Source organism: Equus przewalskii, chromosome 1 (genome assembly GCF_037783145.1).
Source record: "Equus przewalskii isolate Varuska chromosome 1, EquPr2, whole genome shotgun sequence".
Taxonomy (NCBI): Eukaryota; Metazoa; Chordata; class Mammalia; order Perissodactyla; family Equidae; genus Equus; species Equus przewalskii.
In genome coordinates, this window is record NC_091831.1 from 162,273,713 (window position 1) to 162,295,057 (window position 21,345).

The 21,345-nt window shown below is 46.3% G+C and overlaps 1 protein-coding gene and 2 long non-coding RNA genes across 3 annotated transcripts in view; all 3 read left to right on the top strand.

Moving 5' to 3' along the window:
• LOC103543775 (granzyme B-like) overlaps positions 1 to 21,345 on the top strand; it is a 174,502-nt gene that overhangs the window by 52,429 nt on the left and 100,728 nt on the right. The window lies entirely within an intron of this gene.
• LOC103564653 (uncharacterized) lies at positions 403 to 3,967 on the top strand. Its single transcript, XR_011542197.1, has 3 exons — positions 403 to 671; positions 2,492 to 2,627; positions 3,685 to 3,967. It is a non-coding gene; the product is annotated as an uncharacterized lncRNA (long non-coding RNA).
• On the top strand, positions 5,596 to 20,992 carry LOC103541999 (uncharacterized). Its single transcript, XR_542599.2, has 3 exons — positions 5,596 to 5,878; positions 6,097 to 6,188; positions 17,462 to 20,992. It is a non-coding gene; the product is annotated as an uncharacterized lncRNA (long non-coding RNA).

A 21,345-nucleotide genomic window follows, 5' to 3' on the forward strand; every position in this document is an offset into this window, starting at 1 on the left:
ATTCTAAATATTCCAAAATACGAGCCCAGACTGGTGGCCAGAGAGCAAGTGAGCTTACCATTTGGGGTTTGTGTGTGTCCAGCTCTACATGTTATTAAGGCAGGTCGAGCCTCTATCTCCCACCACCAAGCCGACCCCCACTACAGCCTTTACCAGCTGGTACCACAGATTCTCAGTCTACCCCAGCTGACCGCCATCTTCTCAAGCGGAGGAGGCATCACGCTCATCTCCTTGGAGTTAGCTTGCTAAATAATTATTCATGACTTTATCAGGATGGAAAAAGAGCCAAAAGCTGAGAAAAAGGGACATTCTTCATTCGGGCACTGAGGGGCTACTAGTGTCCAATTCCTCCGCTGGCTGCAGCAAAGGCTCCCCTTTCTTGTTCTTTCCTCTTGCTTTCACTTTGTGACTCAGCACTGGGAGTGCAAGTGTGGTGAGACTGCTTCTTTCACCTACCCAAAGCCAGAGAACTTCGACAAATCACCTTGCAGATGATGCAAGAAAACCAGCAGCACAGGTGGAGGAGGTCTGTAAGTTCCTGGGCCACACCCCTGCCTTCCTCTCCCTGACAAAGTATTTACAAGGAAGAACGACCAGCAGCTCTGACCTGGGCAGACTTTCAAGGAAGATGCTCTTGTTGGCTTTTCTTCTGCCCTCTGCACCTGCAACAGGTGAGTGACCAACCCCATGGCAGAGGCTCCAGCCCATCTCAGAAAACCATCTGGACTCCTGACCCTTCTACCCAGCACACTCACTGATTTTCCTCAGTTTCAGACTAAGAATTTTCTAGAACCCAGCTCCCATCCTAAACAGACTAACAAGTCTGATGCTGCATAGACACCCAACAAGGATGGCAGGAAGGAAGGGTGTCCACTAAAAGATTGAGCATGTGACCCTCTCTCTTATCAACTGGAAAGTGGGCTGTTCATAGAAAGGCATTGGGCAGAGGAAATGGAGCTCTAAAAGATAAGTAATTAAAATCCCTCAGTCCAACTCAGGAAAGGGCAGATCAGACAAACCAGCTGCAGTAGTGGAACTGTCACTGGAACCAGCTAAGGAAACAGTTTCACATCTTGGTGCCCTCATCCCCTCACCCCTCCCAGGAGAGGACCCCAGGGAGCAGTGGATCTCAGAAGGGGCTGGGTGACTGCATGCAGGGCTCTCCTGTTGCTTTGGCGCTGCCAGAGGCCCAGGGACCCCATTTTCCACCCCACCTCCCCCCACCTTCCCAAGCCGTAGGCTGCTCCACACAGGGCCCTCCCTACATGATGATGGCCTTCAATCCCACAAGCACGATCCCCACCAAACCTCAGCAGAAAGCTAAGTGAAGGCCATTCATTCACACAGTCAAAAAATGTTTACTGAGATCCCAGGACAGGTTAGCCCACAGGACATGAGGATTGTAGAAAATCCAACTCCATAAGCTCATGGACAGTTTGTTAGATACGGGCACCAGTCAGCCTCTTAGCAGAGGCTCGGAAGGGTTCGGAGACTCCCTGACACAGAAGGCATCAGCAGAGCCCTGTCCACAATCCCCTGGGGCTCCACCATTGTGAAGACAGGTCTCATCCCTCCTATACGTGGTCTGAATCAGAACAGGGACAAGAAGCACCATCCTCCGCTTGCTCAAAGCGGGGTTTGAGGCTCCACATCCTGAAAAGGTTATTCTGCTCCAGGGAGAACCTGGGAGGACTCTAGCCTGGTTTCTGCAGGGTATTGTAGACCCCACCCCCAATCGCCACCTTCCAGAGCCTTCCCTCCAGACCACAGCTGCTTCCAGAAAGCCCATCTTCCAGTTTTTCTTTTCCAGAATCATCATTGGAGGATATGAGGCCAGGCCCCACTCCCGCCCCTACATGGCATTGGTTCAGGTTCCCATTAAGAGAATGACCAAGACGTGTGGTGGTGTCCTCGTGGAGTTGGATGTTGTTATGACGGCTGCTCACTGCTGGGGAAGCTGAGGGGCCGCAGACAGCTGACACTCCTGAGACCACAACAACAGGGACCCCTGTCCTCTGCCCATGGACAGCAGCCGAGGGGAGCTCCCTCAGCTTTGGTAACTCAGTGCCAGAAAAGCTCTTGTGAGGACCCATCTGAGAGTGTGACTGGTCCATGGAAAGTGAGAAATAGGACAGGGAACCTTTGCAGTCCGAGGGTCAGAAGTGAGAGCAAGTGGCTCAGTTGAGAAGAGAGACCACACTGGCCAACTAAAGCAGCTGTGGAGGATGAAAGCATGCATTCTGGTCAACAGGCAAACTCAGAGTCTTTTTACAATATTGCCTGAGGGCAAGAGAAAGCTTCCAGAAGCCCTCCTCTCAGTGTCCTTGAGAAGGACAGGACACACAGTCACTTAGAACCGGACCCTCCAGTGATCTCAATTTCCCCTAGCTGTAGCCTTGCACTGCCCTGGCTGTCACCCTCCCATCATGGCTCCAGGGCTGGATCTCCTGCAACCCATTGCCCCCACATCCCCACTTTCCTTTCTCTGCAGCTCAGTCAGGGTGATTCTGGGGGCCCACGACATCCTGATTCAAGAGTGGACCCCGTAGGTCATCCCTGTGAAAGAAGCCATCCGCCACTCAGACTATATTCCTGGAGACTTCTTCAACGACATCATGTTACTAAAGGTAAGGGAACCTCCCTGCTGCTCTTGCTCACCTGGGTCCAGATTGCTTCCCCTCCCACTGGGACCTGTCTCTTTCCTCCTTCCCATCCTGGCCACCTGACTAGTCCCAGTGGCTCAGGGGAGAGGGAAGTCAGTGCAGCCCCATCGCAGTGTCCAGGCTTAGGAGGCCAGTGGCTGACCTGGACTTTCTTGCATTTTCTCATCATTTGGAGAGAAAAGCCAAGCTGACTGCAGCTGTGAGGCCCCTCAGCCTCTCCAGGGGCACAGCCCAGGTGAGACCCATAGAGGTGTGCCATGTGGCCAGTTGACGGCAAATCACCCAAAACGGCATCATTTCCAACACACTGTGGGAGGTGGAACTGACTGTGCAGCAGGATGAGGTGTGCGAATCCCGCTTATATGATCATTACAACTGTACCACTCTGCTGTGCTTGGGGGACCCGAAGGAAAGGAAGACTTCCTCTGAGGTGAGGCTGGGCATCTGCCTAGCTCGGCTCTGGGGAGAAGGGTGTTTCGGGACCTGGAGACCCCAGCAGTTGGGACTCCTCCAGCCCCTAGACTCTGATCTTTCTCCTGGGAAGAGAAGCGGGGTGAAGCCAGAGTGGGGAGTCACAGGCCTTCCGGGAGCCTACCAGGTGCCTGAGATGCATCCAAACATGGTGCTCCATTTGGAAGATGAATTTGCAACACCCTGCCCCATGCCAGGCACAGGTGTTGGAAAACTGCTCCCTGGGTGTGCAGCAGTGAAACCAGGTGGCTCCTCAGAGCTGGCTCCCATCTTGGTTAAATGGCTCACCCTCCGTGCTGACTGATGTCCCCATCTTCCAGCTTCCATGTCCTTAAATGGTAGACGAAGCTCAGTCCCACAGCGCCCTCATGGGAGAGGATCAGGGACCTGGTGGAGGAGAGGAAGCGGCCCCTTGAGCGAAATGAAGCTGGGACAATGTCCAGAGTCAGCAATGGGCCACTAAGGGGCCCACAGGGGCCTGCCCTGCTCTCTGATCTCCCACGTGGAGGCCACCCAGGCGGCCTTCATTCAGAGGACACTTTGATTGCAGGTGGCCAGGTCCAGGGGGAGCACGGACTCAGTCTTCTGCACTCTTTGTCCATGTGGCGACTCTGGAAGCCCACTCATCTGTAAGAACATGCTCCAGGGTCTTGCCCTCCGTGGACAAGATGACAGGACAGCTCCACGGCTCTTCATCCAACTCTCAAGCTTCCTGCCCTGGATAAAGGAAACCATGAAATCCTATGAAATGCCTCTAACTGTAGGAACCAGCCCACCTTCTCTGGAGCTGATCCAGAATGTCACCAGCAACTAAATAAATGTCTCTTAGCTGAGCAGGAAGGGCTGGTTTCTTGTTTATTCATTGACCCTCATTCACAGGCACTAACTCTGTCCTTAGAAGGCCAATGACACAAATCTGCCGTTTCCTGCTTCCTCCTCTTTTGCCTCCCACCACCTCCCCCAAACCTCAAGCAAAGCTGTTCCCCAGCTCCTTCTGACCCACACCTTTCTCTGGGCCTGCCCTTCTGCCAGGGCTGCAGCTGAGCACCATCAGGACAAAACATGAACCTCTCTGGTCCTGGGGCTCAGGGTGAACTTCTTATCTCTTTCCCTGTGTTATATGGCAGACAGGAAGGGGGATGACACCATGGGTCCCGGACACCAAGGAGGCAAGCATGGGGCTACAGCTCAACGGCATAGCTACCCACGCTGGGGAGGGCAGAGGCTGCCTGAGCAGAACAGTACACTCCCACAGCCAGGGAGCTGGCGCAGAGTCAGGGTGGGTCTCTGGAGAAGCTCCTCGATCTCACCCAGCCTGAGTTTCCTCCCTGCCCTCCTGTGACCTTGGGGCCCAGCTTGCCCTCCAGTCTCCTGGTGGCCCCTTCTTCTCCATCCCTGCTTTCCACTGAGAGTTCTCAGAGTCCACCAACTCCTGTCCCCTCCAGACAAGCCTGATCTGAGTTGGCCACTTCTTTATAGCCCTCGTGCCTAATATACCGTGGCCCCATGTAGTTCCAGCAGGGCCTCTCCCCTGAGATGCCAGCCCAGCTCATGCCCTGTCCTAGAGGGCCACAGGGACCAGGCTTGTGCTGTCAACAGGCAGACACATGGAGGACACAGCAGGCAGGCTGTCTCTCCAGAACCCCTGCCCCATCTCTCACCTGGCAAGGCTAGCTCAACCCCTCGCATCCAGCCCAGTGACCTGCCAAGTGGTCAGGCTGCATTGGCCACCTGGTCACTTGATAACCCAAGTCCCTTTCAGCCTGTCCTTCGTACTCACTGCTGGCCTCTAGACTGTAGAAAGACCTCTCCTCTTTAGGCCACCGTGGTTACTGCTGCATCCACAGGTTCCAAACCACCCAGATTTTTCGACTTGAGGAGAGATTTGGCTTGGAGCCCACACGTAGAGTACAGGATCCTTTGCTGAATGAGGATCTCCCTGTGTTGGGCTCAGCTCAGGAAACACTCCCAGCAGGCATCTCTCCAAGGGCTTGCCCCTCATATGGGGCACAACCTGGGAGCTGAGCATATGTCCCAGCTCTGAGCTCCTGCTCCAAACACACACAGCACTACCCTCTCACCACAAGGGGTACGTACTCTGGGATCATGTGACCCTCACAGGCACAGTATTTCCCACCTTATTTTGCACAAAGCAGGCAGCAACACAATCTCTTCATGACTCCGGGCACTTTCACAAGAGGAGAGCAGTGAGGACACACAGCTTCTCATCTGGAGCCGAAAAAATATCCCTGCTTCTAAGACATACTAAGGACCTGGCTCCTTGATGGAAATAAACAAAAAGGAAAATGCCTAAAGCAAAACAAAAATAATGTTTAAAAAAGTAGCCCAGCCACATGCATATCTTGTTTAGATATAACATGTACTTGAGGAAATGCTTCTGTGGTTAAAACATGAGAACCCTGCTGCAGGTCTTCCTCCTGTGAGAGATGAGGGAGGGACACAGTCCCAGGAGGGGGCAGTGGCTGACTCAAGGGACCACAGAGTTAGAACAGAGCCTGGACTGAGCCCAGGCGCCCTGACAGCCAGGCCAGCAAGAGCCCTGACATGTTGTCTAACCCCCGCCCCGTGATGACTTCCTGGCATCCCTGAACAAGAGCTGAGCTTCTGCTCACACACCTCCCTGGAGAGGAAACCTCTGGGCTGCTGTGCAGCCATTCTGTGACAAGGATTCCAACACCTCGCTTGGTGAGCTGAAGTCTGCTCAGGGGCACATTTGGATGGAGGTGGGTGAGCACCCTAATCATGCTGATTCCTTCAAATCTCCTTTGTCTGTGGAAGCGTCCCCTGCCCTGTCCCTGCCTTTGAGGAAACAATCCTTCTGTTCCTCAAATACCTCTGTAATGGAAATTTAAATATAAATAAATAAAAGATCTCTGGAATGACCTCAAGGAAATGCCTCTACTCAGCCAAACTCACTCCCATCTCCCCTCCTTCCCTCCAGACCCACAAGAAGAGCTGGGTCCCAGGTTGGCAGGGAGAGAACCGCCAAGCCAGCTCCTGGTAGACAGAGGCTCAACGGAAAGTGAGATCTTGGTAATTTCTTTTGGGACCTTGTCTTTGGGTGGCTCTGTCTTCCTGCCCACCACCATACTTCTGCCGGTTCCCCCTTTGTGGACTTACAGAACTCACTGGGTTGATTTCCTGTCTTGGTATTTCACACAACACTGCTTTTGTCCAACAAACATATATCACCATAACAGAAATGCATAGGTCCTTTTCATCATAGGTCTATTGCTAGACTGCATTCCTCATCCACAGATTCAGGAAGCTCAGTGCACCTCGGGGAGGGCAAAGGAATCCACATGTAAGCATATAATAGTCAAACTAGCAAAACCAAAGACAGGGGTCCACCCACTGGTACAGCTGTTAAGTTCATGCACTCTGTTTTGGTGGCCCAGGGTTCATGGGTTTGGATCGCAGGCGTGGACCTACACATGGCTTATGAAGCCGTGCTATGGCAGGTGTCCCACATATAAAAAATGGAAGAGGACAGGCACAGATGTTGGCTCAGGCCTTAATCCACTTCAGGGAAAAGAAAAAAAACAAAGATAAGGAGAAAAGGCTGAAAGTAGACAGACAGGAAAGCAATATATGTTACTTTAAGAGAAACACCAATAAGAGTAACAATGAGCTCTCATCAGAACCAACGGAAGTCAGAAGACACTGGGATGACATTTCTAAATAGTTGAAAGGAACAGGCAACCTATATCTGAATTCTATCTTCAGTGAATATATTATTTAAAAATGAAGGCAAAGTAAAGACATGTTCAGAAAAACAAAGGTAGGAGAATTTGTTGCCATCAGCCCTGTACCACAAGAAAGACTAAAAGCTGTTCCTTAGGCTGAAGGGAAATGATCCCCATTGTAGGCACAAAGGACAAAAGAGAAATAAACATGTAAGATGTGACCAAATATAAAGGACTTTATATAAATTTCCTTCAAAGATTAATGACTATTAAGGCAAAAATGCCTTAGGATTTATGGAATATAGTAGCCAAATGGATGACAAAAATAACTCAAAGGCTGGTAGGGAGGATAAATGGAAATACATTACTCCAGTGTTCTTACATGAAGTTGTATAACATTAATTCAAAGTAGACTGTGATATGTGAAGGAGCCATATTGCAATCCTAGTGTAACCACTAAAATGTTATATACAGATCTAAGCAGAAACCGACAACACAAAATGAGATACCACAAAAGAAGTCAATAAAAGAAGGAGAAAGGAACAAAAAATCTATCACACAAGTAGAAATTAAATAGCAATATGATATGCTTCAACCCAACCCTATCAGTAGTTGCATTAAATGTAAGCAGATTAAACATTCCAACTAAAGGGCAGAGATTGTCAGTGTGGATAAAAAATGCAAGACCAATTTTGTGCTGTTTACAGGAGACACTCAAATATAAAGACATGGACAGGATGAGAGTAAAATGATGGAAGAAAAAATAGAGACATATCCTGCAACACCAATCCAAAGACAACAGCCTTGCCCATGGAGTGTGCTCTTTAATTTTAGAATTTTTGGCCACTTATAAGATGAAATAGAGTGTCTTGGTAGAACTTTTATTTCCATTTTTTCCATATTTTATTTCCATTTCTCTTAATCTGAGTGAGCTGAGACTCTTCATTATGTTTTAATTACATTTTACTGTGAACTGTCTTGTCTTTTGCTCATTCTTCTATCAGGTTCTGGATCTTTTTCTTCTGAATTTTCAGAGTTCTTTATATATTAGATAGATTAGCTCTTTAATTGTGGTATATGTTGCAATCGTTTTTTTTTCCAAGTTTGCTGTCTGTATTTTGAATTTGCTTACAGTGCTTTTTGACGCACAAATTAAAGAAGTTTTTTATTTATCTATTGTAGTTTATTTATCAATCTTTTCGTTTAATGTTTCTGGATTTAGAGTCATTGCTAGGAAGGCTTTCCGCTTTCTAAGTTTATAAAGGAATTTACCTGTGTGTATTTCTAGCGCATGCATAATATTATTTTTATATTTGAATCTCTTATCTGTTTGGAGTTTCTGCTGGTGGTTTGTGTGAAATGTGACTCCAATTTAATCTCTTAGCAAATCACGATCTAGTTGATTCACTATCATTTATTAAAGAGCTCATCATTTCCCCAATGACTTGAAATGCCCCCTTATGAAAAAGTATGTTTCCATGTGTACTTGGGAATCTCTATGGATTTTCTATTCTGTTTGGCTGGTCTCTCTGGTCTGTTCATGAGTCAGTGCCTGTCTGTTTTCAGGAAAGAAGTTTTCTAAGATATTCTTAATATTGTTAGGCTTAATATGTTTACTTATTTGATTAATCCCCACATAGATTTATAAAACAAGTCTCCCACATCCCCATTGACCCCTATGTGGGTCCCCTCCTTGCACCACGTAGGCTCTGACATTCCACATCAGCAGCCCCTTCGTGCCAAAGCCCACCTCACCCTAATCAGCCTGCTCTGACAAACTGCACCAGCCTGCCCCTCTGTCTGTCTCACGTCTTGAGCTCCGATACCACATAGTAGGCCAGCCCCTAGTATGAATACCCTGCCCACCCCTCTTGGGCATCCACTCCCTGCACTGGGCTGCCATCCTCACCTCACCTATAGTCTGACACCCCAATCTGTGCTGCCCAGTACAGGGTGTCCAAGCCAATGTGAGGTGAGGAGGGTGTCCACACAGGAGGGAGGCCCAGTGTAAGCACCTTCCCCACCCCACACAGGCATGACTTGGACACCTCCTCTGGTTCACTGTGGCTCTCCTGCCAGATTCACCATTGACATTGTGCTTTGTTTCTTTAACTAAGGTTCTTTCACTTTTTAAGAGAATTGGGATCAACATGTTTAGAACCAACAGTATTTTCAATCCCATCACTCATTCCTCTTTTTCCATCATGGGGAGATAATCAAGAGAACTCATTTAGAAAATGGTACCAGGATATCCATAATGTCGTTCTTTGGGCAGTGGTGTGAGAATACTGCTTTGGCTCCCTGGCATGCGTTCCCATTTCGTGTGGTATCAGTAATTCATTGAGGAGAATAACTTTAGGGAGAATCAGCACTCTTCCATTCTCAGGACCCAGGATTTGGAGAAAGCAGACTCCAGCCAATCAAAGGCTGTGACCTGGGCTTAGACACATCAGAGCCTCTGACCAACTCTACAGGCACCTAGAGCAGCGTGACAGATTGTGCTTTGCTGGGATGGCCTCTGTGTATCTCCCATCCCACAGGCTCTTCCTAAAGGACTACAAACCTCCTCCCCTCACTGGTGGGGTCTATGACCTTTCCTATTTATTTGGGGCCAGGGGTGCCTTTTGAAGGCCCCAAGCAGTGAAATATGGTAGAATGGATGCATTATGACTTCAATGTCTAGGTAATAAAAAGAACACAGCTTCTGCCTGGCTCGTTCTTGGGAGGTGCTCACTCTGGGGAAGCCAAGCAACACATTGCGAGGAAGACCTGACAATCCCATGCACAGACCCTACTTGAGAGGCCCTCGTGGAGAGGAAGGGATGTGCCGAGCAGACAGCCAGCAACAACCACTGGGCGTGTGTGAGGGAGCCTTCAGGTGATTCTGGCCTCTGGGCGTCAAGCCTCCCTTGACTCCAAGGTGAGCAAAGGGGAGCCATCCACACTAAAACCTGAACACAACACAGATTTGTGGGCAAAATCAATTTGGTTTGTTCTTTTAAACCACTAGGTTTTTAGTAACTGGAACAAGCCCTCTTCAGCAATACTCCCACTCCATCTGTAAATGCCTCTGACCATGGCTTACACCAGCGTTATCTGATCACTGATGGCTTTGGGTTTCCATCAGAAGCAAGGAATCTCATCTCAATGCCCCCAAGTCTCACACACAAAGGGGTTTCCTTTGAAGGCCAAAAGTTTTTTCTGGTGACTTTGTAGGATAAGCCCTAACTATTCTTTTGTTAGTAATGTATTTGCCTATTTGGGGACCTGGAATTGGCCACCCCAAGATATGTCTCTTTGGCATCAGGATTATTTGAGGCTGATTGCTTTTGATAAACTGGGACAGGGAAGGAGGAATGGAACTTGCCCTTTGTTAGGACACATTTACATTTGTAAGGTAAATCTCTATCTGTAAAATGTGCCTCCCTCTCTGTACCAGGAAGAAGAAAGGAGATGACCTTCTCTCTAAAAATTCTTAATCAATACCAAAGGCAAGGACTTAAATCTGCATTTTATTGTGCTTCTCTGGTAACTTCCTGTAACTAACTTCCCTCCCCCTCCCAAGGCTGGCATTTCTTAAGGATTAAGCATCTTTCCTTAGGCTAGGAACCGATTGCAGCACTCATCTGTGACGCACCCCCCCCACCAGCCCGAGGCAACACACCTGCCACCCTGCAGCGCTCACTGAGACAGCAGACCTATCTGCCTTTTCCATCAAGAGCTGTGCTGACAGAGCAGCCTCCTGACTATTGTAAAAGGGACTTTTCAATCACATGTGAAACACCCCGTTTGGGGGCTATATAACCACTCTGTGCACCCCACTTCTTCGGTGCCCTTTCTTCCTTCGTGAAGAAAGGCCCTGGGCCATGGTTCCTCATAAAGCTTTGTTTAATTTTCTCTTGCTATTCAGTCCCATGTGAATTTAATTTGTTCTCCAGCCAGATGAACCCCCATTTGGGAAGAGGAAATGTCCTCCTCCCCTACACCTATATAGACATCTCATTTTCCCCACGAGATGCTTTGCCTTTAGAAGGCCCAAGTAATGCTTCCTTCCCTCAGTGAGGCTGAGAATCTGAGAATGCTCTTTGTAAGGCTGCCATGCTGGCTTTACTCTACCTAAAGAGAAAGCATTTAGGTGAAATTTCTGGTTTGTTTCCCAGAAACTCCTTGTAAAGGAATAAGAAAAGGCCTTCCATCATAAACCGTGGTTAAACAGAGGGGAGAAATATCCAGACTGCCAGAAGGGAATCCTAGGTGGAGAAAAGATTGTAATGGAAGGATATCCAGGAGGATTATTTTGTTTGTAACTTACAAGAAGACTCCTTCCGAACTTGAACTTCCAGCCTGAGATACAAGGAAGAGATGCCAAAAATGGTACTTTCCCACTTTGGTCTGTTATAACTCCTATAGAAAGCAGAGCCCGAAGCAAAGATTACGGTGGGAACAATTTATTTGGGAGGTGCAAGGCTGACAATGACGGTGAGGAAAAAGGATTTGGTCATGGAAAGATGCAATGCAATGAGATATATGACATTATCTCAGTTGGCCGCTCCTTCACAGCAAGCTGCTAAGAAAAAAAGAGAAGCTTCTCAGCAAGCTTAGTCAGCACATGGAACTTCTCCAGAACAATTGCAAGGTGTGTCATAGGAAGAGAAGAGCACTCAATGTCTGAAACAAAATCTGAATTGATTGCTTGCTAAGAGAGAGCTGCATTTGTAAAGAACAGTGTCTCTGAATGAAGCAAGAGCAAATCTTGTATAGGATTTGGAAGTGTGGAATCCAGAAATTAGTGGGCTTTCAGCAGTGTGAATGTTTTGGCGTTCGCTGTCTTTCGTCTGTGGGACAATGGACATTGGGATGAGGTTGTAGCTGGCTGGCTGGTATGATCTGGCTCCTCAGTTGTCCCTCGGGGAACCAAGTTCCATGCCTCATGGAACTTACTCTTTTATTCAAGACCAAAAATGGAGGGGCAACTAGTAGAGATGGGGCATCAACTGAGAGGTAGAAAGATGAGAGAGAGAGAGAAAGAGTGCACCTAGCTGGTTTAGTCATGAAAGGAAAAGGGGCTTTATCAGTAAGTGAGAGAGTGACTGAGAGAGTCTGGTCCAGGCCAGTAAGGACTAAGGAACAAACTCTTCCTGGGGAGAGGGCCTAAAGGGAGCTATCCACAGGGAACAATATCCCAGAATAACTGGGTATATCAGTTCTCCTTCTCAGTTTTTCTTGAAAATAAATAGATCCCTTGAGCACAAACTGCTACCCTGACACTCTATCCGACAATTTCTGACTCTTGTTGCCCAAAACCTGGAGAAGCCACAGCTTTTTCCCCGTCCAGCTCAGTGAGGGACCATCACAACAACCTCTCTCTCTCTTGGACCCAGTACTTAGCAGTGGTTTGCAGGTGTGCCCTCTCAGGGCAGGAAAGGAGCTTGGCCTCTGAGCCCTGATGATCTCCCCTGAACATGAGAACCCAGCGACCCAAATATGGGCATGAGATGAGAGTCAGAGCATCAAGCCCAGGGAACAGGCATTAAAGGCAGAAAAAGAGCCAGCAGGGCTGCAAACCCTACCTTTGCTGCCCAGCCCTGCTCCCTCCATCAGATCTACTCTTAGTAGTCTCCCCCTTGAATCTCCATAGACTTCCTGACAGGATCCCACTTGGGGTCATTTCCAGACTCAAGCCTGCCCAAGGGAAAGAGCTGGAGAACACCAGGATTGCACAGTGTGCAAAGCAGCCGAGAGGGAAGGGCTTTCTCACAATCTTGCAGGAAGGATGGAAACCTTGGTTATCTTACTAGATGAGGGGTTGGTTAAACTGTTTTTGTAGGTTTTACAGATACCATTTATTAGATTAAGGAAATTTCTTTCTGTTTTGGTCTGATAACAGGTTATCTTTGTTATCATGAGTGGATGTTGATTTTTGCCAAATGCCTTTCTGTGTAGTGAGATAATGATTTTTCTCTTAGATCTGTTTGTGTGGCAAAATGTCGATCTTTCTAAGTTTAAATGAGATCTGCACTATTGGTGTAAACTTAAATTGCTTATGACCTTTTTATGTATTGTTGGACTAGTTTTGAGAGTTGATATTGTTTAGGGTTTTGTGTCTATGAATCATGCATAAGGTTGACCTGCACGTTTCCTTTCTTATCCTGTTATTTGTGTCAAGGTTATGCCAGCCTTATAAAACGAGATGGTAGTGTTCCTTCTTTTTCTCTTTTCTGGAAGCATTTGTAGATTCAAAGTTTTCCTTCCTTGAATTTTGGTAGAAATGAACAGTGAAGCCGTCTAGGTCAGGTGCCTATGTGGAAAATATTTGATGGCTGATGCAATTTCTTTGATAGCTCCAGTATTACCTAAGGTGGCAATTGCTTCTCGAGAAGGTGTTAGGCAGTGATATTTCTATTTTGTCTAAAATTTAAATTTGTTCCCATAAAGTTTTTAATAACATTCTTGGCTTATCTTTTAATGGTCTGCAGCTTTGCAAAAATATTCCCTTTTTAGTTCCCGATCTCAAATATTTGCACTTCCTCTCTTTCTTTCATGATTAGTTTCTCCAGAGGCTTGTCAATTTCATCAGCCTTTCCGAATAATTAGTATTTGCTTTATTAAACCTCTCTGTTGTATCTTTGCCTACTATTTCGCTAACTTCTGATACTTATTATTTCTTCCTCCCACTTCATTGAATTTATTCACGTATTAATTCCTAACTTCTGGGGTTATATGATCACCCCAACAATTTCAGTTTTTTGTAATATGTGAGGATTAAGCCTATAAATTTTTCTCTATCTGCGTTAGCTGTGTTCCACAATTTTTAATAAGTACTGGTATTGTTATTATTCAACAGAAAACGTTCTATTTCTTTTTAAATTTTATTTTATCGTGGGTTATTTAAAAGTGTATTTCTTTTTTCCTTCAGATATTTCTTCCACTTAAGAATCCTCTTTTCTGGTGTCCTCAATGTGCAAGCAAATCCACCCACTTCGTTTTTAATGTTCTTATTTTGTCAGGACTAATTACCCTGAGGAGTTCAGCGGGTAGGGGGGGCGGTTTGAAAGCATTTGACTGTTTTTCCAAATCATTTCTCTTCCCTTTTGTTATGTTAAGGAGATGCAACCAACCACCCTTAACCAGACCAAGCCTCACTAGGAGAGCTATGTCTATGACCTTGGCCTTATTTTAAGTGCTAAGGTCTCTCCAGGAGGAGCTTAGGCCTTATGAACCTGCAGTATGTGGAAGCATGTTTCCCATCTTAGCCCGCTCAAGTGAACGCCCTCCTCTCCCTTTTTTTTTGGAGGAATATTAACCCTGAGCTAACATCTGCCACCAATCCTCCTCTTTTTGCTGAGGAAGAGTGGCCCTGTGCTAACATCCGTGCCCATCTTCCTCTAGTTTATATGTGGGACACCTGCCACAGCATGGCTTGACAAATGGCATGTATGTCTACACCCAGGATCCGAACCGGTTAAACCCGGGCCGCCAAAGCAGAACAAGTAAACTTAACTGCTGCGCCACCAGGCCCACCCCATCCACCTCTCCCTTTTGAAACTCCTGTTCTCCAACTAAAATAAAAGTCCCTCCTGCCCTTTGTTCGGGAACCCCATGATTCCAGAAATGATTCCTCATGGTCTCCCATTTGATGCAAATACACCTTACTGTGTGAGTCAGCTCTTTCTGGTGGAGAGTCTGATTTCACCGGCCAGGAGGAAACCCCTTTGGTTTCAGTAAGAATTTCTTTTTTTATATTTGGAAATTCTATCTAGTCCTTTATCCAATCAGTAATGACACTTCATATTTTCCTGTTCCCTGCAGTCATTTTTAACTTTGTATTATAATATGTGCAAGATATTCCAAATCTCAAGCACATAGTTGCTGATCTGTCTGTACTAAGAGTTATTTCTGCTGGCTCTCGTTCACGGGGTCACGTTTCCATGTGTTCTTTAGCATTTTGATTATGTGCAGCTTGGTACTTTTTTAAAAGGTTTTGCATGTGTGGTGGGTAGGGACCGAGGGTGGCAGGCTTCCCAAGGCCTGCAATAAAGGTATCTTCTTCAGAGAGGATTTGCAATGGCTTCTGCCTGGCCCCTGGAGGCATCTCCCTTCTAAACCACCTGGAAATCAAGACCACTGCTGGAGACCCAATGACAACCTGGGCTGCAAATCTTCAGGAAGGCTGTCCCTGGTCACAGCTTCTCAGAATCTGATTGTTTTTCCCTTTTCTCCATTTTCCTGCATTGTTCAGTGCCAAGGCTATCTTCTCTGTCAAGGGTAGATTTACTTCTGCTCACTGTTATGCTAAAGGAAGGCTTGTGGGGGACCAGATTAACATGAGGAGAGTTTGTTACTTGACTCTCCATATTGGTTGGACCCGGGGCCTTCAGTTTTATCCCTCTTCCCCCAAAAAATCACCAGAACTGAAGGCCCAATTGTTTACATGGCAAATAGCTTCAGGGCAAAACCAGCTTGAGTTGTCTTGACTTCTGATTACCTTTCCGGGTTTCAGAATTAAATCCAAAATTTAACCTGACAGTCCCTTGGTGTCTTGTCAGTTTGTCAATGCTTTAAAAAATTTTATTCCCCCTGTTTTTTCCCTTAAATCTGTTTCATTCATAGGGTTGGTCCAAATAACCTGGCCTGCTATCACTAAAGATGGAAGTCAGGGTGTTACTTTTGTATTTATTCAACCAACCTTGATTCAGTTTATTTTGTGAAGGACACAATTAGAACTATTTTACCTTGTCACTGCCCTATCATTTTGGGAGTTATTCTTTACCTCACAAAATCACCGAAAGTAGTTCAATAACTACATTTTAGTGGACTGCTGCCACTAAAGAAAAGATAGTTTAACCTCAGTGAGCAATCTTCTTATTCATCCCAGGTTGGTTCTCTTCAGAGGAGGATTCTACAAAAAGCTAATCCAATCTGCTGTGCAAAGTCTTTCCTGACTTTGGGATCCTATCCTCTTCCTGAATTTCAAAAATTCCCTCTTCTGGATTAGGGGCAATCTTGTACCACTTAGAAAAATCTATGAGTATGCGAGGGCTCCATTCTCTAATGTATATCCAACAAGACAAAGGACTGTCAGGAACTGGGAGCAGATGTCTGCCCCCACCTGGAGATCAGATGGCGGCCCCACCCAGAGACCAGCTGCCTTCCCCACCTGGAGACCAACCCCCTATATAACCAGCTTGTAGTCTTTGTTGTGTAAGATGATTCTTTTGGATGTTAGTCCTCCATCTTCCCTCTTGCTAGCAAGCTGTAATAGAGGAATCCTTTCTCTCCCACCACTTTGCCTCCTGACTATGGGCGTGTCTTGCAGTGAGCAGAGGACCCTCCCTTGGCCGGTAACAATATGACACAATAACTCTGCTACTGGGACTCTATCTTGTAAACAGTGTGAAACACACAGACACAAACATGTACACTCTCACAGCTTCACACGTTTCTACAACAAATTTTGAGCATAAAGATGCTCATCGCAATATTATTTAAAATTGTTAAAAATGAGAAACAACCTAAATAACAAAGCGGAAAGCATTAACTATGGTATATACACATAATAGTACTTGATATAAACATAAATATGATTTTTAGGAACCTTATAGAAAACCAGGTGAAAAACTTTAGCTGGCTATTTGCATCCTCTCACTCCAAAAAGAGAAAATTATTAAAATTTCGAGTTAACACTTTAGCCTCTTGAACTGGCAACAATTTAAAAAAATGACAATACTCTGTTTTCCCATCAGTGAGGAGAAACTGCCATAGAAATTTCTTGATATTGAGTACATAAATTGGTACTATCCTTTTAGATAGCAATTTGCTAATGTGTGCAATAAGTTAAAAAAATGCAAGTATGCTTTAAACTAGCAAACCCAGTTTATGTACTTATTCTCAGACAATGAGACAAGTATTTAAAGGTTATTCATTGCAGTATGGTATATACTAGCAGAAAATTTAAAAATGAGAGCAACCTTGAAATAAAGCAGAAAGGGCATCAGTAAGTAAATTGTTGTAAGTTCATATATCACGTGCAAATGACAAAATAGAAGCAGCCATTGAAATGATAACTAGTATTTCCTGACAGTCATAGATGACCAAGTAACAGAAGAAGGTACAAAATCTCATGTGTGGGAGAGTAACGTCACCAAGATGGCAACATAGGTCATTCCCCACTTTGCTCCCCCTCACGAGAAGAATGACTAACAACTATTCATGAACAAGACACCACTGAGAAAATCCTAGAACAGAGGACCGAGGCTGAAGCACCCCTGCACTGCAGAGACCAAGACAAACCATGGTAGAGGGATGACGGATGTTAGCTAAACTCATGTGATGACTATTTCACAATATTTGCAAGTCAAGTCATTATGCTGTATACTTTAAACATATGCAGTGCTATATGTCAATTATATCTCAATAAAACAAGGGAAAAAATCTTATGTGTAGCATCCCTTTTTTATTCTACTAAATATAGAAATTTGCATAGTAAAAAGCCTATTAAAATGTACACCAAATGGTTGGTGGTGGTTGTAACTGGGTGGTGAATATTAGATAATGCTATTTTTTTCCTGTTATCTTGGCTTCTTTGTATTTCCTTCAATTATATCTTTGTATATTTTGAAGATGAAAGAAGATCCCATGGACCAAGAATGCACTTCCTGAAGCTGGAAGAGGAAAGAAACAGATTCCCTGGGAAATTGATGTTGGATTTCCAGCCTCCAGAACTGTGAGGGAATAAATTTCCACCCTTTTAAGCCATCAAGTTGGTGAGAATTTGTTGCAGTGGCCATAGAAAACTAATACAGTGCCTCATCTGGAAGTTTGCATTTGGAAATCATGTCCCCTGGGGTAGCTGCCTCAGAAAAAGCCGCCCCCTCTGACAGGAGTAAGTACAGGAAGGCACCCCCTCAAGACTGTCACTCATGTGGCTACTGGGTATTAAACTACATCTTTGTGTGAAGAAAATGGTGGCCATTCCTCCAAGGCTATGCAGCCCCAAGCTGGGGATCAGCCCTAGAGAGCCAAGTTCAGGCTCGCACCTTTGTGAGAGCACGGCCTGCACAAAGCCAGGCAGCAGCTCCAGAGGTGCAGCCTCACAGAAGCTCAGTGGGCAGGTCCTAGGCCAGTGTCAAGCTGGGAGAACACTCGATCCCAGGGCTGGACCCCAGGACTGCCCCTGATCTCCCATACAGCACCCAAACAGAGAGCATCCACCCCAGGGAGACAGGGAGAGTGGGACCACATGGAGACCAGCTCAATCCTCCCTTCCTCTGCCTGAAGGAGGCTCTGGGGGCCCCTCCTGTGTAACAATGCCACCCAGGTCATTGCCTCCTTTGGGTGGAAAATGGAACCCCCCCCCAGTTCTTCACCAAGATCCCGAGCTTCCTGTCCTGGACAAAGAGATCAATGAGAGCTCCATCTTTGAGATTTTCGTGGGGAAGAGTGCAGACCGCCTTGCATGGAGGCTGCCATGGCCTTAATAACTAGATGGAAACGACTGATTTCTCTTTTATTTATTGAACAACAATCACTGGGTACTAGCTGTGGGCAGGCTAGCCTCTGCTTACGTTTCTCCCCCGTTTTCTGCATCCACCTCTCTCCCACCCCCTACCACCTCCTCACAAACCCTTGCTGTGTTATCACCCAGCTTTATGCTTTTCCACACCTCTTCCTGGCTGAGCTCCTCACATCCAGCCCCATGGCCCCTATGGGCTAGAATTGACTCATAGACCATTCACTCACAGCCTTGGACCCTTTCAGCCTGTCTCTTGTTCACCTGTGGTAACCTGGCTTCTGGCCTAGGACTTTGCTGCCCACTTAGGCTATAGCTGCCAGTCAAGTAAGGGAGGGAGTCTTTGCAGAGGGGCTGAACAGCACTACTATGGACATCAATCAATAAACAAGGGAATATCGAGCACCCACTAAGTGCCAGGCACTGGAGGCTGAGAAGTGGACGTGGCAGACACCAGTCCTACCCTCATGAAACTTACAGCCCAAAGGACTTTCATCAGAATTTCCCCAAGTCTCCTTCCTCGTCCTGGCTGGTCAGATTGTCCTGAATCTGCGGGGGAAATCCAAGCAAGTGAAAATCATCTTGTCAGAGAATAACAACATTCGTCTGTCTTACCACTTCCAGTTTTCATCTGCACTGTCACATTTGTCTCTAGAACAGCAGTGCTTGGGATTGGAAATGAAGTTTCCAGTTCTGTGGTCAGTGGAGCCACACCTCTGGATGAAGGAGAGATACAAGGAGGAAAAACACAACCAGGGCAGCCATTTCTTTATGGTTCACATCTAGGGTGCCCTATGGGTAAAAAGTTCAGTACAAACTCTGACATGGAAGACATACCCCAGTTCCTCATCTTCCTTAAATCACACCAGATCAGGGAGGCTCACATGGTGCCAGAAAAATGGAGAACAGCCTCCAAGCCACAGGCCACCATGTTTACTGCTCCATGCTTACCATTCAAGGTCACAGTGACCCTCAAAATTGCCAAGCTCTTAACTTGGAGGCCACATGTGTGATAAGAGCCTCTGTGTTGACACTGGGTCCCATTGGCTTGGTCAGTGTAGCTGCGCGTGGACGGACGGCAGCCATCCCCTCCCAGATCTTGATGCTTATCTGGGTGCCTTATCTTGATGCTTATCTGGCTGTAGAGTTCAGTCCAGTCACAGCGGTAGATGAATGTCCCCCGACCAAAACACACACACACAGCAGACTCATTTTCACATGTGGTAAAGATCTCCCTCTGGGTTCTCGTCACCCTGGCAGGCGTGCCTTCTCACATCTTATTGCCACAAAGACCTCTGTAGCAGAATATCTTAATGATCTTGCCCACTTCCTTGACACAGGGAGAACAGTTGACTCCACACAGCTTTTGTTTGAGGGCCGAAAATCCTCCTGAAGCAAAGATGTTCCCAGATCATGCTCAGAAAGAGGAAAGGAAGGGAACAAAACAAACAAAAATACACAATTATACACACAAGCACACACAAATATATATGCACACAGACAGGCGTATATTTCAGTGTGTATCATATATGAAATATGCATACATGTGCCTATATACATATGTATAGATACAGGTATAGGTATGTAAATATGATTTCGAAAAGCTACCTTGGCACACACATAGCCCATTTAAGGAGAGAGTTCTACAGCTAACAATGTTTACAAAGTCTCTGCTGTAGCCTGATGCTCTTATGTTAGAGGAGGATAATGAGGTCAGAAATTGATATAACTGAGCAGGAGCTTCGGGCTCTTATCCTCCAGGTCAGGTCGCTCCCAACTGAGAGATAAAGGCTCAGAGCTGCGAGGTCTTAAAACTGATCTTTTATCTCTGCCCAAGGTAACCTCCGTGGCCCCTGACGAAGATATTTGCCAGCCTCTCTGACAACAATTCCCTGGAGAGGAAGCACCTGGGCCACCTGAGCAGCCATTCTAAGAGAACTCTGATTGTCAGAACACTCTCCTTTGCTGAGCTAACACTCTGCCCGCTGTGGCTTCCACCACCTCTTAGAGTGATACAAAAGAGAGTTTGCAGCTGGGCAGGTACGAGTGCTGTGTGTGTATGTGTGTGTACACACTTTCTGTAGCCATATGACCTTGAGCACATTGCTTAATTTTTTGGTGTCTGTTTCATTTTACAATGTGATTCCTGAGAATGCCCATGCAGAAAGTGGATAATTCAGTGAGATCACATATATGAATCACATATGCCTGGGAACATAGTGGGGCGTCGATTCATAGTAATGCCCTTGGCCTTCTCTCTTTCCTGATTTCCCCCAAACTCTATTTGTGTTAAAAAGCAGCTACCAAATAAAGGCCCATTTGAAGATAGTGAGGATTCACACCTCCTCCTCACCCCTATCTTTTTCCTACATGCATCAGCTGTGAGTTGGTGTACCAGTGGGGACCCTGTCTTTTGGGACACTCAGCAGAGTCCAGGGTGGGCACCCTCTTGGGACAAGGCTTTCCTCCTCTTATCTGTTATATCCTCTATGGGGTCAAGAAAAAAGTCTAACTTCCCTGCCCCCGTGAGACTTCAAGAAAGATGAGATTTCTGGGAGGCAAGGGCCAAGCCAAAGACACAAGCCCATGCTAATCCCACTCATTCTGGTCCACATTGTCTCCACAGGAGTTGTCAAGTGTCGCTCATGACTAGGTATTTATGTGTAGGTATTTAAGATGCTCATAGCTGCTCAGCTAAAGTGTTAGCATTTGATGCCCAGTGGGTCCAGAAAGCTGACTCCTAAAAACCTCAGTGGTGGAGTTCAATGCCTTCATGAATTAAGTGTGGTCCAGTAACAGATCCATCCTCCATTTTCCAGGCTTAGGAACCCGACACAAGGCAACATTAAAAATGTTCAGAGTTTTGCAATCATATACTGGAGGTTCTGGCAAATTAAGCCAGAGAGAATACAGACAGAATAACAGTCATTGGTATCTCAGTAAATTATCCTGGGGCTGTTCCATTGGTAAAATGCTCTCAGTGGCCCAGCAGGAT